We start from the raw sequence: 13,153 nt of genomic DNA on the forward strand, positions 1-13,153 counted from the left end.
TGGGCAGCCTTCCGCACTGCCTGTGGGAGGGTGGCTGAGATTGGGTTACCCCGGAAGATGACCCTGAGACAAAGAAATGGGTGCAAGTAGTTTATCTGGGAAATGTGAGAAACACTGTTAGGAGAGTGGGGAAGAGAGACGGGGAAGGGAAGGCAGCCAATAATGGGTGCATTATGGAGCCAGCTGGCACTGCGGGCAACTGCCACTTCATCCCACGGGGGAAACTAGGAAAGACAGGTATGTGGGTCAAGGACCAGGTTGTTCGGTGTCGTTATCAATCCATTGTAGATGGATACTTTTGTAAAGTACAATACCAATGGCACGGCAATGCCAAATTGCTCATAAACTTCCTAAACGCTGACTCTCTCTTTGTGTACTTATCTCAAAGTGGGTGAGTAATAAACATTTCACAGCTTGTCACTGGTTCACAGACCACACTGGTTTGAGTAACACTGATGTCGAACACGCACCTCTGAGTTATCCTCGCCCCCACAAGGAGCCAGCTATTTATACACCAACTCAGGCTAGTCATTGGTTGAGGGTGTGTGTGAGGGTGGGGTAATTCCTCCACGCACACAGGTAGAGGGATGGTGCATGGTTTCTAGAAAGCCACTGGGCAAAGAGATGCAGTTACTGGCCTGAACCCACCAAGGGAATAGGGCAGGGCCTGGAGAGCATCTGCTAAAGCCCCATCCTATCCTTTCCCCCATTTTGTCCCGGTTAGCAACCCTCTGGGGCTTGAGGTCAGAGCAAGGCAGAGGCCAGATAGGAGTGCCCAGAAACCAGGGCGTTCCGGCCTCCCAAGTCCGGGCTTCCTCTGGCTGCTTGTAAATGCAGAGGCAGTAACGGGGGCCCTATTTTAGCTGCCAAGCCCAGCGTCTGAATTTAGCTCTCATCCAAGCAGCCAAGTCACTGTTAAAAGGAAAAAAACCCAAAGCCACCTAGCACCCCGTGTCAGCTTGGCTCAGCCCCGAAATGCAGAAGGACCATCTTCCCTGACCTGAGGCTGTTTGCTTTGCTCCCACCTGGAACGTGTGCTCCACGGGCCTCGTCTGCTGCGGGCTTGTTTTCCAGGGGACCTGGCAGCTGTTTCTGGCTGCGCCATCAACTCTTGGTCTGCAAGTCGGAGGCAGGGGGTGACTGCAGTTGTGGTGAGGGAGATCAGGGGACTGAAGAGTCTACCTGGGCGGTCCAGGTGTCCTCAGACCAGCCTGGCCACTCTGCGGTCAGCACCACTCCTGGGACAGTTCAGTTCAGGGCGCACGGGAAGATGGGGATCACAGTGCTGCTCAAATGATGATGGTATCAAGGACGGATCCCTCCAGACTCCAGCGGCATTACCTTTCTGCTGGGCCATTTAGACACACTATTTCAGGGTTCCAGGAACAGTTCCAAGGCGTGTGTGACAGTGACTGAGGGCGACGGCTCAGCGGTCACACTGCCTGGGGCTGGATGCTGGATCTTCCACCTCCAAGCTGTGTGACATAGTGTGCCTCAGTTTCCTCATCTGTCAGATGGAATTCCAACTACCTCATCGAGTGGTTAGGGCATTAAATGGGCTAATATCAGTGGTGTGCTTAGACCTGGGTAAGGCCTAGAGTCAGCGCCTGCAACTCAGGAGTCCTGGACCCATCCTGGTCAGGCCCCCAGCTCAGCATGCTGGCAGCTGCTGGGCCTCAGGCCAGCAGGGCCCCTGGCTCTCTGGGGAAGTGACTAGTAGCAGGTCGGCTGGGCCCCCCTGCAGCACAATTTCACCCTTGTCACACAGATGGCAGCCAAAGAAAGGAGTGTGACTAAAACTTTCCATTTTCGACTGTTAGCTCTGTGATGACATGCAGGCCCCAGACTGAGGGCTTCCGCCAACTGCGGCCGCCGCCACTGCTGCTACTCTTATTATTGCCACCTGGGAAACTTCTTAAGCTCACTGCCTCGAAGGCCAGTGGGGTTTTCACCTCAGGGGACGGACCCTGGGGTCGTGGTCGTCCCCTCAACCTCTTTGGGTAATGTTTCTCCCCACCATTCTCCCACCATCGGCTGTAGGGGGTGCCCAAGAGGATGATGGGATGCAAACCATTCCCAGATTAGGTAGGTTAAAGGTTAAAGGTTCGCAGATCTGCCTTATCCAGCCCGGAGTCACACATACTCCAGGCCTCTGTAATCATTTCCAGTTTCCTAATTCGTTCTCCCTTATTTCCAACCTTGGTTCAGGCTGCCAGATAAAATACAGGATGCCCAGCTAAACTTGATTTTCAGATAAACAACGAATATTTTTTTAGTATAAATATACCTTCAATATTGCCTAAGACATGCTTATACTAAAAACTTATCCATTGCTTATCTGAAGTCGAAATGTAACTGGGCATCCTGTATTTATTTGCAAAACCTGGTAACCATTGTCCAGGGCCACAGAGAGGTCTCTCAGGATCATCAATAAACTTGGTCCCCTCCCATGTCAGTTTAGGGGCTGTCTTAGTTCATTCGGGCTGCTCTAACAGAATACCATGGAGTGGGCGACTTCTAAATGGTAGACTTTTATTTCTCACAGTTCTGGAGCCTGAAAGTCCAAGATCAAGGCAGATTCTGTGCCTGGTGGGGGCCCTCTTCCTGGTTCATAGACTGCTGTCTTCTTGCTGTGTCCTCACATGGTAGAAGGGGCAAGAGAGTTCTCTGGGGTCCCTTTCATAAGGCACTGATCCCATTTGCGAGGGCTCCACCCTCAGGACCTGATCACCTCCCAAAGGCCCCACCTCCTAACACCATCACCTTGGGGGTTCGGTTTCAGCACATGAGTTTGAGGGGGACACAAACATTCGGCCCATAACAGGTGCCCCAAGAAGCCAACGCTGAGAAAAGACTCCGATGCAGGTGGTGCGACTGGGAGGTGACCCAGGAAGCACAGGCAGGGAGCAGGGAAGGGAGAGAAGGCAATGAAGGGGGCGTTAATGAGGAGATTACCCCTGTGGGCAACTGGGACTCAGTCCTCCCAGAGAACCTCCCAGAAACCTGGCAGAACGTGCCTTAGAGTTGTCCCACCAGAGGACAGGAAAGCTGGGGCATTTATCCAGTGTTAGCTCCAGCTGTCATAATAAAATACCATAGACTGAGTGCTTTAAGCAGCAGACGTTTATTTCTCTGAGTTCTGGAGACCGGAAAGTCTAAGATCAAGGTTCTGGCAGATTCGGTTCCTGGTGAGGGCACTCTTTCTGGCTTGCAGAGGGCCACCTTCTTGGTGTACCTTCACACGGTGGAGAGAGAGCTCTAGTCTCTTCTCTTCTTATAAGGACGCTAATTCCATCATGGGAGTCCCACCCTCACGATTTCATCTAAACCTAAGCACCTCTCAAAGGCCCCACCCCCAAATACCGTCACGTTAGGGGTTAGGACTGCAACACACCAATTTCGGGGGGACACAAATATTTAGTTCATAACATCCACCAACTCCCATCCTCCACGGCTGCGGGTTGCCCTGGAGACATTAACTCCCCTGCACTTCCTGGTTGCGCCTGAGCTCAACTGAGCATGCCCAGGGCAGAGAAGCAGGGAGAAGCCGGTGCTAGAGGGGAAAAGCTGTCAGTGACCTGGAACCCTCTACCTCAGCTGCAGGTGAGCAGCCCTACACCTGAGCCGAGAGAAAAAGCTGTGGGACGTCTAGAGCATCTCCTTCATTTTCCTTTGCCCAAGGCTGAGCCTTCGGTGCAGGAGGATGGAGGACCCTGCTTAGCTGGCCTCAGAGGGGTGTTGTCAAGGTCGGATGAGATCACGTGTGAGAGGCTGCTGTAGACTGAATGTTTGTGTCCCCCTCAAATTCATGTGCTGAAACCGAACCCCCAATGTGATGGCATTAGGAGGTGGCGCCTTTAGGAGGAGATTAGGTCATGAGGGTGGAGCCCTCAGGAATGGAATTGTAGCTCTTATAAAAGAGACCCCAGAGCGCTCCCTCATCCCTTCTGCCACGTGAGGACACAGCGAGAACATGGCCGTCTGTGAGGAAGTCAGCACCCCACCACACGAACCTGCTGGGGCCTTGATCTTGGACTTCCAGCCTCCAGAAGTGGGAGCAATAAAGTTCTCTTGTTTATAAGCCACCTAGTTTGTGGTATTTCTGTGGTATTACAGGAGCCCGAATGGACTAAGACAGAGGGTGTTCAAAACTGTAAGGCAGTAGAGAAATTGAAGGTGTAGTAAGTGTCAGTTAAGGAAGAGAGGGAGAGAGAAAGACAGAAGGAGAGGAGGAGGGCGAGGGAGGAGGAAGAAGTCAGAGGAGGAGGAAGGGAGAGAAAAATATACTGGTTACTAACAGCATAGAATAAGACCCAAGGAAATCAATTTTACGTACTCTACACATTTTTATTGGGCACTTTTCTTCATTCCAGGCCCTGTTCTGGATATTAAGGATTCAACGGTGAACCAAACAGGTACAAATTTTGGCCTTCACAGGGCCTACGTTCCAGTGGGGGAGTAAAGTACATAGCGAGCTGGTGAAGTGCTATGGAGAAAGATAAATCAGGAAGGGGGCTAGGGAGGGTGGGGAACAATAGGGTGGTCTGGGAAGGTGTCACAGAGAAGGGGACTTCTGGGTCAAGCCTTGAGGATTGGAAGGAGTTGTTCTAAACAAAGGGAAGAGCCAGGGCAAAGGCCCTAGGTGGGCGTGCACCCAGCCTGTTGGAGGCAGGCAAGGACGCCATGGTGGCTGGGTGGAGAGAGCACTGGGGAGGATGGCAGGACGTGAAGCCAGGGTGGTGGGGGGAGGGGAGGTCATGCAGCGCTGTGTAAGCCACTGTGTTGACTTTGGCTTTACTTGGGGTGAGACTGCGGGCTGTTGGAGGCAGTGAACAGTGAAGCGGCATGGTCTGACATGTTCTGAAGAAGCACTTTAGCTGCCACATTAAGAACAGGCTCCAGGCTGCTCGGTCGCTTACGAGGCTACTGCTGTAATCCAGGTGAGAGCAGATGGCGGTGGCACCAGGACGGCAGTGGCAGGAAGGTGAGAAGTGGCCAGATTCTGGATCAGCGTTTTAGGGTATTGCCAATGACAGGGTTGACTGCAAGAATGGATGAGGAAAAAAAGAGTTAGGGAGGAATCTGAGGTTTTGGACCTGAGCAACTGGAGGACTGGAGCTGCCAAAATGGTGATAGAGAAGACGGGGCAGCAAGGTTCGTGTCGGGGCTGATGGAGAGCGTGGCAGAGTTTGACATGCTGCTTGGGGTTCCCGTGGAGATACCTGCACTGCAGACAGGAATCAGGCAGTCCTCAGAGTGGAAATTCAACGCCACAGGACTGGATGAGGTCACCTAGGAAAAGGGTGCAGACAGAGAAGAGATGCAATGCTGAGGGAGTCCTGGGGCTCTGCAAAGGTGAGAGGTCGGGGGGCCAGCTCCATGGCTGAATGGTTAAAGTTCTGCAGGCTCTGCTTCGGCAGCCTGGGGTTTGTAAGTTCAGATCCTGGGCATGAACCTACTCTACTCATCAGCCGTGCTGTGGAGGTGACCCACATACAAAATAGAGGAAGATTGGCATAGATGCTAGCTCAGGGCTAATCTTCCTCAAGCAAAAAAAAAAAGAAAAGGAGGATTGCCAGCAGATGTAAGCTCAGGACAAATCTTCCTCACCAAAAAAAGAAAAAAAAATTGGTGAGAGGTCAGGGAGGCAAGAAGGAACCCACAAAGGGGCTGAGAAAGAGTGGCCAGATGGATGAGCAAAACCAGGAAAGGATGATGCCCTGAGCCAAGAACAGGGTGACCTTAGCATCGTGGGCTATTGCAGTAACACCACCACAAAAGTTCCCCCAATAACATCAAAAATCCTTTCAGGGAGAGCGAACTCCTGGAGGCCTTTCTGCCTGGCTCAGTGCTTTCCTGGCCTCCCCTTGTAGACAAAGCTGCACCCAGGCCCCCAGGTGCCTGTTCCCTGTTTCTTTCAACATGCTGCTAGATCACCTGCCCACATCCAGGCCTGGCTTCTGTCCTGCCCTCCGACGTCATATCTCCTGGCACCTGCCCCAGTCCTCAGCGAAGCACCCATGAGCCCCAGTCTGTGTGTGTCTGTCCCAGCTTCACTCTGGTTCCCACCTGGTTCTGGACCCACCATCCACTCCTTCAAATCAGCGCCTGCCCGCCCGCATTTGCAGCTGCACTAGCCTCAAATCACCTAGCAGCGCCTCCACGGCGCCCCCTCCTGGCACAGGCTTGTTTTTGACTGTGCGCTTGTTGGCCAACACATCCTGTCCATCTATGGCAGCCTTCATCCTCTGGAAATGCTCCAGCAAGCACACCTTCTTTTCTCTCATTTGGTCCACCTCAAAGTTACCCAGCATTCCAAAGACCTGGTAAGCAGAGCCAATTAGACTGGAGCCGACTTGCTGGTGAAGAAGCACAGAGGCGCCCATGCACACACGCCACCGCCACCACCAGCATCCTTTGCAACCAAATCCATTGCTGAACCACTCAGCTGTCAACAGCTATTGGGAATCATGACTGAAGAGGCCAAAATTGCGTGTGCACATCTCTTCTCTTCTTGCCACTCCGAGGCAGCAAGGGCCCTTAAAACCCGATTAGAACATCCTCCCCTCCGACAGAGTAAATAAATGCTGGTCTCTGAGGAGGGAACGGGGAAGGGAGGCTGGGAGGCATTGGGTGGGTTTTTCCCTTGTCACAGCAACCTCTTCACTCATCGGAGGCTGGCTCAGAGGTTTTAGAGGGAGGCAAGGCCGTAACTCACGAGATTAAAACATGCCCGCTTCTCCTCAGACATGTATTCTATATGAAAATGTGGTTTATGGGCATCAGGTCCACAAATCTAAAGCCCAAGCAATTCTACCTATGACCATCAGTCATGGAAGCTACACTCACTGAGAATGAAAATTTACACGACCACTGTTAGCCCATAACCAGCGACGGAGCGTCCCCCTCCCCAGGAGCCAGGTCTCCCTGACAACAACTATCCGCCCAGTTTTTACTGGCTGGTACCCAGACGAGTGGCAATGACTCTCCAATGTGAGTATTTATCATGAGACGCTCTCAAGGCCCATCTCTTCTACTTTGTAGAGAGGGGACTAAACTAGGAATCAGAGAAAAGAGGTTGATTTCTACCTCTGCTACTGACCGCCCAAGTGCAACTCAGCCTTTCACCCTCTCCATCTCAGTTTCCTCCTCTGCCCACCTGCCAGGAGAACCTCATTTGCAACAGTTGTTACCAGAATTGTCAAATTCCGCAGAGCAGAGTGGTAAAGCCCTTAGGCTCTGGAGTCAGACTGCTTTTCAAATTCGGACTCTGTCGCTGACTCTGCAACCTTGGCTGAGTTAGTTAACCTCTCTGTGCGTAAATTTCCTCCCCTGTAAAATGAAGGTAAGAACAATACTTGCCTCGCAGTGGTGTTATGAGAATTAAAGGAGTTCATATTGGTATAGGGCTTAGAACAGTGCCTGGCATGTGGTAAGTGCTAAATAAGTGTTAAATCAAATTCATTCCTTCAACATTTATTGAGCACTGCATTCGTTTCCTAGGAGAGCCAGAACAAAGTACCATGAACTGAGGGGCTTATTACAACAACAGAAACGTGCTTTCTCACAGTTCTGGAGGCTGGAAGTCCAAGATCATGGTGTCGGTGGGGTTGTTTCCTTCGGAGAGCTGTGAGGGAGACCCCTCTTGGCTTGCAGAAGCATCACCCCAATCTCTGCCTTCATCTTCACATAGTGTTCCCCTCTGTGTGTGTCTCTGTGTCCAGATTCCCCTTTGTTATAAGGACACCAGTCAAAGTGGACTAAGACCCACCCTCATGACCTCGTCTTAACTTGACAACACCTGTAAAGACCCAATCTCCAAATAAAATCACATTGTAGGGCACTGGGAGCCAGGACTGCAGCGTATCTTTTCTGGGGGAAACAATTCAGCCCATAACAATACCTACTAAGGACCAAATGCTCTGCAAAGTGCTGAGAATAGCAAAATTAATGAAACGTGCTTGTGCCTTAGGGAGTTCACATTTGAATGTGGGAAACAGATTTATGGGCATTAACTCAGTAAATATGGTACCAGGAAATACACAAAAGACAAGACAAAAGGAACAGGGGCAGTGGCACCAGAAAAGGGATTTCAAAAGGCTTCACGCGTGTGCTGGGCCTTCAAGGATTAGCTGGATTGACGTGCCCCAAAGGGGTAACACACGATCAGAGCCACGGGAGTCTGGAAGCACATGGTGTTTTCCAGGAGCTCAAGTCCTTGATGTGGCTGTAGTGTCAGATGGAACTCGGGAAAGATGAATCCAGAAACATTGTTAGAACCAGATTTCGAAGGGCCTTGATGTCCAGATGGAGGAGTTTTCATTTTATCCTCTAAGTACTTGTCTTAGGTCAAGATTCCTAGAAACAGACTCAGAGATAAGGATTCCTGTGAAAATAATTTATTAGGAGACGTGACCAGGAAGAGCTTGAAAGGGAGCAGGGAAAGGTCAGCAGCCAAGCTGAGGGGCCGTAGTAAGCACCATCCCTCCAACGGCAACTTTAGCCCCATCCTGCAGAGGAACTCTGCAGACAAAGTTGTCCAGATGGGAGCAAGGGGGCTGCAGGACTTACAGCACCCACCCGTCAGTCACCGGCTCAGCGCTGTCTCCAAGCACTTCGGGCTGTCCACACTCCATGGCACAGGTGAAGTGGCTCTGGCGGACTGAGGACAGTCCCTCAGCAAAGAGATACTGGCTGTCAGGAGTGGAGGCATGCTGGAAGCCGACGTTCACGTGAATGGCAAAGAGATGAGGGGGTGGAGCACTGATAGTGTCTGCTACACTTATGGAGAGTCGTTACACTGTGAATCAAGGAATCAGTGACCTATCTCTGTGTCAGAAATCTAACTGGTAATGGTGTAAACAAATGGAATGGCAGGGAAACAGTAGCGGCTAGGCAAGCACTTAGAAAGCCATGGCAATGGTCCAGGCAGGAGCTACCGGGGACCCAAACAAGGGTGGGGGATGGAGAGGGGGAGACTAGAGCGGAGAGGGGGAATTAGAGAAACATTTACAGCTAGGATCTGAGGACCATTTGGCTTTGAGGGGATAAGGAATATAAAGCAAGTTTACTGAAGAAGGTGGGAGGATGGTGTTGGACATGCTGAATGTGTACAGGATCGCCAGCTGGAAATGGCCAGTAGGCTCGTGAAAATATGGTCCTGGACATCAGGAGAGAGGCTGGAGCTGGAGCTATAAGTTAGGAAGGCATTGGTGTGTAAGTGGAAGATGACAGTAGGAGCCAGGCAAAAAGGGTATAGAGTCCGAAAAAAGGTCAAGAAGAGAACAGTAGAGCATGGCAATCCTTGAGAGATAAGCCAGGGATAAAGAGGAAGAAAGAGCAATAAGATAGGTTTAGAACTAGAAGAGATGTTAGCAGGAGGCAAGTGAAGAAGAAGTTGCAGGAAGGAAAAGGCGGTTAATGGCATTTATTGATGCCTAGATGTCAAAGGAGGGTAAGGATTGAATAGAATTCGTTACATTTGACTATCACACAACCATGGTGGAGGGAAAAATCACATTGTACTAGGCTGAAGGGAAAACAGGAGAAACAGGGGTAACAATGTATACCGGTGCTACCCAGAGCTTGGTCCACAGACTAGCAGCATCAGCATCATCTGGGAGCTTGTTAGAAACACAAATTCTTGGGCCTCATCCCAGACTTACTGAATCAGAAATTCTGAGGGTGGAGTCCAGAAATCTGTTTTTAATAAACCCTCCAGGTGATTCTGATGAAGGCTAAAGTTCGAGAAGCACTGATGTATACAACTTTCAAGAAGTTTGACTGTCAGCAGGCAGTGCCAAGTTAGGATCGAAAATTGGACAGTACTTCACAAATAGAAGGAGGTCCTGAGAGAACATAGAGAGAGTCCATTGGTTTTGTAACTAACGAAGAATAGACAGCCTGCACATTATCAGTTGGCGTGGGTGAGACTGACATCCGGGAGCAAACTGCTAAGACAAGCACCCAGTGGAAATGGGGCGTCTGTTTCTTCTAGAGCACAAAATCGTCATCTGGATGATAATTTTCACGTAGATCCCTTCCAGCATCTTAACCCGAGCAGTGACTGGTTATGACTATGTGTACCCAGTGCAAAACCAACCATCAACCAGGTCATGAGAAACAATTAAACGTCTGTGTTTTTAGAGGCAGCTAAGTTGAGATACTAAAGTGAGATGGTTGTGGCAAATCTTGCCGCAGAACCTAGACTTCTATTTTCTGATGTTGACTTTCATTCCAGTTTTCTATTGCTGTGAAACAGGCCACCCCAAACCTACTGGCATAAAACCACAAGAATCAGTTATTGTTATCATGGCCGTTGGTCCTAGCGATTGCCTGGGCTCAGCTAGGCGATTGGAGCTGTGGTTTCAGCCATGCGGTGGCTGATGCTGGAGTCATCTCAAAAGCTTGCTCATTGCATGTCTGGCTGTTGACGCCGGCTGTTAGCTCAGACCTCAGTGGGAGCTGTTGTCAGGAACATCTCCATGTGGCCTCTCCATGTAGTCTGGGCTTTCTCACAGCATGCTGGCTGGGCTCCAAGGATTGTGTCCCAAAAGAGAACCTGGCGGAAGCTGTACTGCCTTTTTTTGACCCAGCCTTGCAAGTCACATAACCTCACTTCTGCTGTACTCTACTCGTAGAGGCAGCCATACAGCCTGCCCAGATTCAGGGGGGCGGGGGGTGGTGCACAGACTCATCCTTTGCATGGGAGCGAGACAAGGTTCCAGAAGAGCATGTAGGGCAGAAACTATTGTTTTAGCCATTTGTGCAAAATACAATCTGCCACAGAAAATAAATTCTCAATGGTCAACCCCATTATGACCTTGCTCCTTGTAGCAGGTAAGCTCCAGCCCGTCTCTAATTACCCATGACCAGGCTGATTTGTCATTCCGGTGACCTTCCTTCAGAGGAGGAGCATGGACAGTTGGAAGGCAAATCCTCAGAAGGCCTCCACGGCCAGCAATACTGCGTGGGTCCAGGCTGGAGGCTCTGGAAACCCCCCGCTGAGAGTCCCTTCCTCCTTTAGGAGTTAAGCACGGGAAGGGTGTGGTGGCTGGAGGGACAAAAGGAATTGATCAACAGCCGGAATGACATCACCCCCTCTCTTTGTTCATTTTTCATTATTGTTGTGGTTCTTTTTCCTGTGTTTAATTTCTCTCCTTCCTCATTCTCCCCTAGGACCTCCCCCTGAGAGATGGGGTTGGGGGGTTTGATTGATTGGTGCTGAAAGCAGGGAGGTTGCAAGTAGAGAGAGATCACCTTACCCCAGATAGTTTCCATGGCAACAGGGACAGGTTGGTGGGAGGGGCGGGCGATAAGGGCCCCACTTTGGGGTTCGGTGTGCGGTGGAGGTGAAGGCTGGAGTGTTTACAGTGGAGAGAGAAAAAAACAGCCTGTTCAGCTGGGTCAGGGAGTGGAAACATTATTCGAGACAGCTTGGAGGCTGGCCTTCGCTGACCTCTCGCCCTTCCCTCTCCCCTTGTTCATTACCCGACAACCTTAGCAGCAGCATTTGCGTGCCTGCCACCCCTCGTCCTGACTTGCAGCCCTTCTGGTCATTATTTCCTCCAGGAAAAGCTCTCTCCTCCTCCTTCCTCTCTCTGCCCTCACTTCTCTTGCTCTGTGTTGGCTTCTAACCTAGGAGAAGCAACAAGCCCAGTTCCCATCCCACCAGGTCCTGGGTGAGGGAGACAGCCCAGCTTCCTGCCGCAGCCTGGGTGGGGGGTGTCCCCTGGCCCTCCCTCCCGCCTCCCACAACAGCCTTCACCTGGCCTTGTTCCTCGGGGCCGGAGGTCACTGGGAAAGAATCTGAGGAATCGCCGAAGGCCATTAATTAGCCCAGAATACACAGGAAGGCCCGAATGGTGACCACCCAGGCACTGGACACCGGTGTGTGCTCTCCCATGCCTAGCACTCCAACACTGCCAGACCTGGCCCGCTAAGGCGAGGTGTGGCCTAGCAGTTCCCCTTGAAAGCAAAGAGAGATTTTCACCCTTTTGCTTTGAGGTCACTCCTCCCTCCCCAAGGACGGATCCAGAAATTGACTTTCTCTGCCCTCCCCCCACTGCCTTCCCTCCTCCATCTCTTAACTCACTGGTGCCGATGGGCCCACACTCAAGGACTACAGCACACTTAGGTGCTCTCCGCTCAGTTTCTTTAGCCCCCGTTGGTTTCCTTCAGTGTTACTGAGCAACAGAAATCTCTGGGGTTGCCTCATCCTAGCGTAAATGTTCCTCCAGTTCCCCGAAGGAAGGTGCAGAGTGGGGGAAGCAAAATGGAGGCCCTCCAGCCTGGACTGGCAACCACGAGGACTGGGGGGTGCCCCGGGTATCAACAGGCAGGTCCACTGACTCTCCCCTAGATTGGGGCCTGCAAGGCCAGGGGCCAGGTGATGTTTCTCTCTGGATCTTAAGGGTCTTTTCAGTGCCCGACACATAGGGGGACTTCAAAATGCATGCTGTTTCTCAACAAGTTAAACAAGTACAACTACCATACGACCCAGCAATTCCACTCCTAGGTATAGACCCCAAGGAATTGAAAGCAGGGCCTCGAACAGATACTTGTACAGGAGTGTTCACAGCAGCATCATTCACAATAGCCAAAGGTGGAAACAGCCCAAATGTCTATTAATGAACAAATGAGTAAACAAAACGTGGTCTATCCGTACAATGCACTATTACTCGGCCATAAGAAGGAATGAAATTCTGACACATGCTACAAGGTGTATGAGCCTCAAAAATGTTGTCTTAAGTGAAAGAAGCCAGACACAAAAGAGTGCCTATTGTCTCCTTCTATTTACGTGAATTGTCCAGAGTAGATAAATCTATAGAGGCAGAAAGTAGATTAGTGGTTGCCAAGCGCTGGGGGGAGAAGGGATGGGGAGTGACTGCTAATGCGTGTGGGGTCTCACTCAGGGGCGTGGAAAAGTTCTGGAATTAGAAAGTGGTGATGGTTGCAGAACATTATGAATGCACTTCATGCCACGGAACTGTACACTTTAAATGGGAAATTTTCTGACATTTGTATTTAACCACAAGGAAAACAAAATGCGTGCTGTAAGGATGCTGCGCCCGTTAGGAGCCAGGGCTCCAGAGACTTGGAGCTGTCTGCACTTATGGCGACCGGCCGAAACCGCGCTGTCTTTCCTGGGGCC

Source organism: Equus caballus, chromosome X, assembly GCF_041296265.1.
Source record: "Equus caballus isolate H_3958 breed thoroughbred chromosome X, TB-T2T, whole genome shotgun sequence".
In the NCBI taxonomy this organism is placed as follows: Eukaryota; Metazoa; Chordata; class Mammalia; order Perissodactyla; family Equidae; genus Equus; species Equus caballus.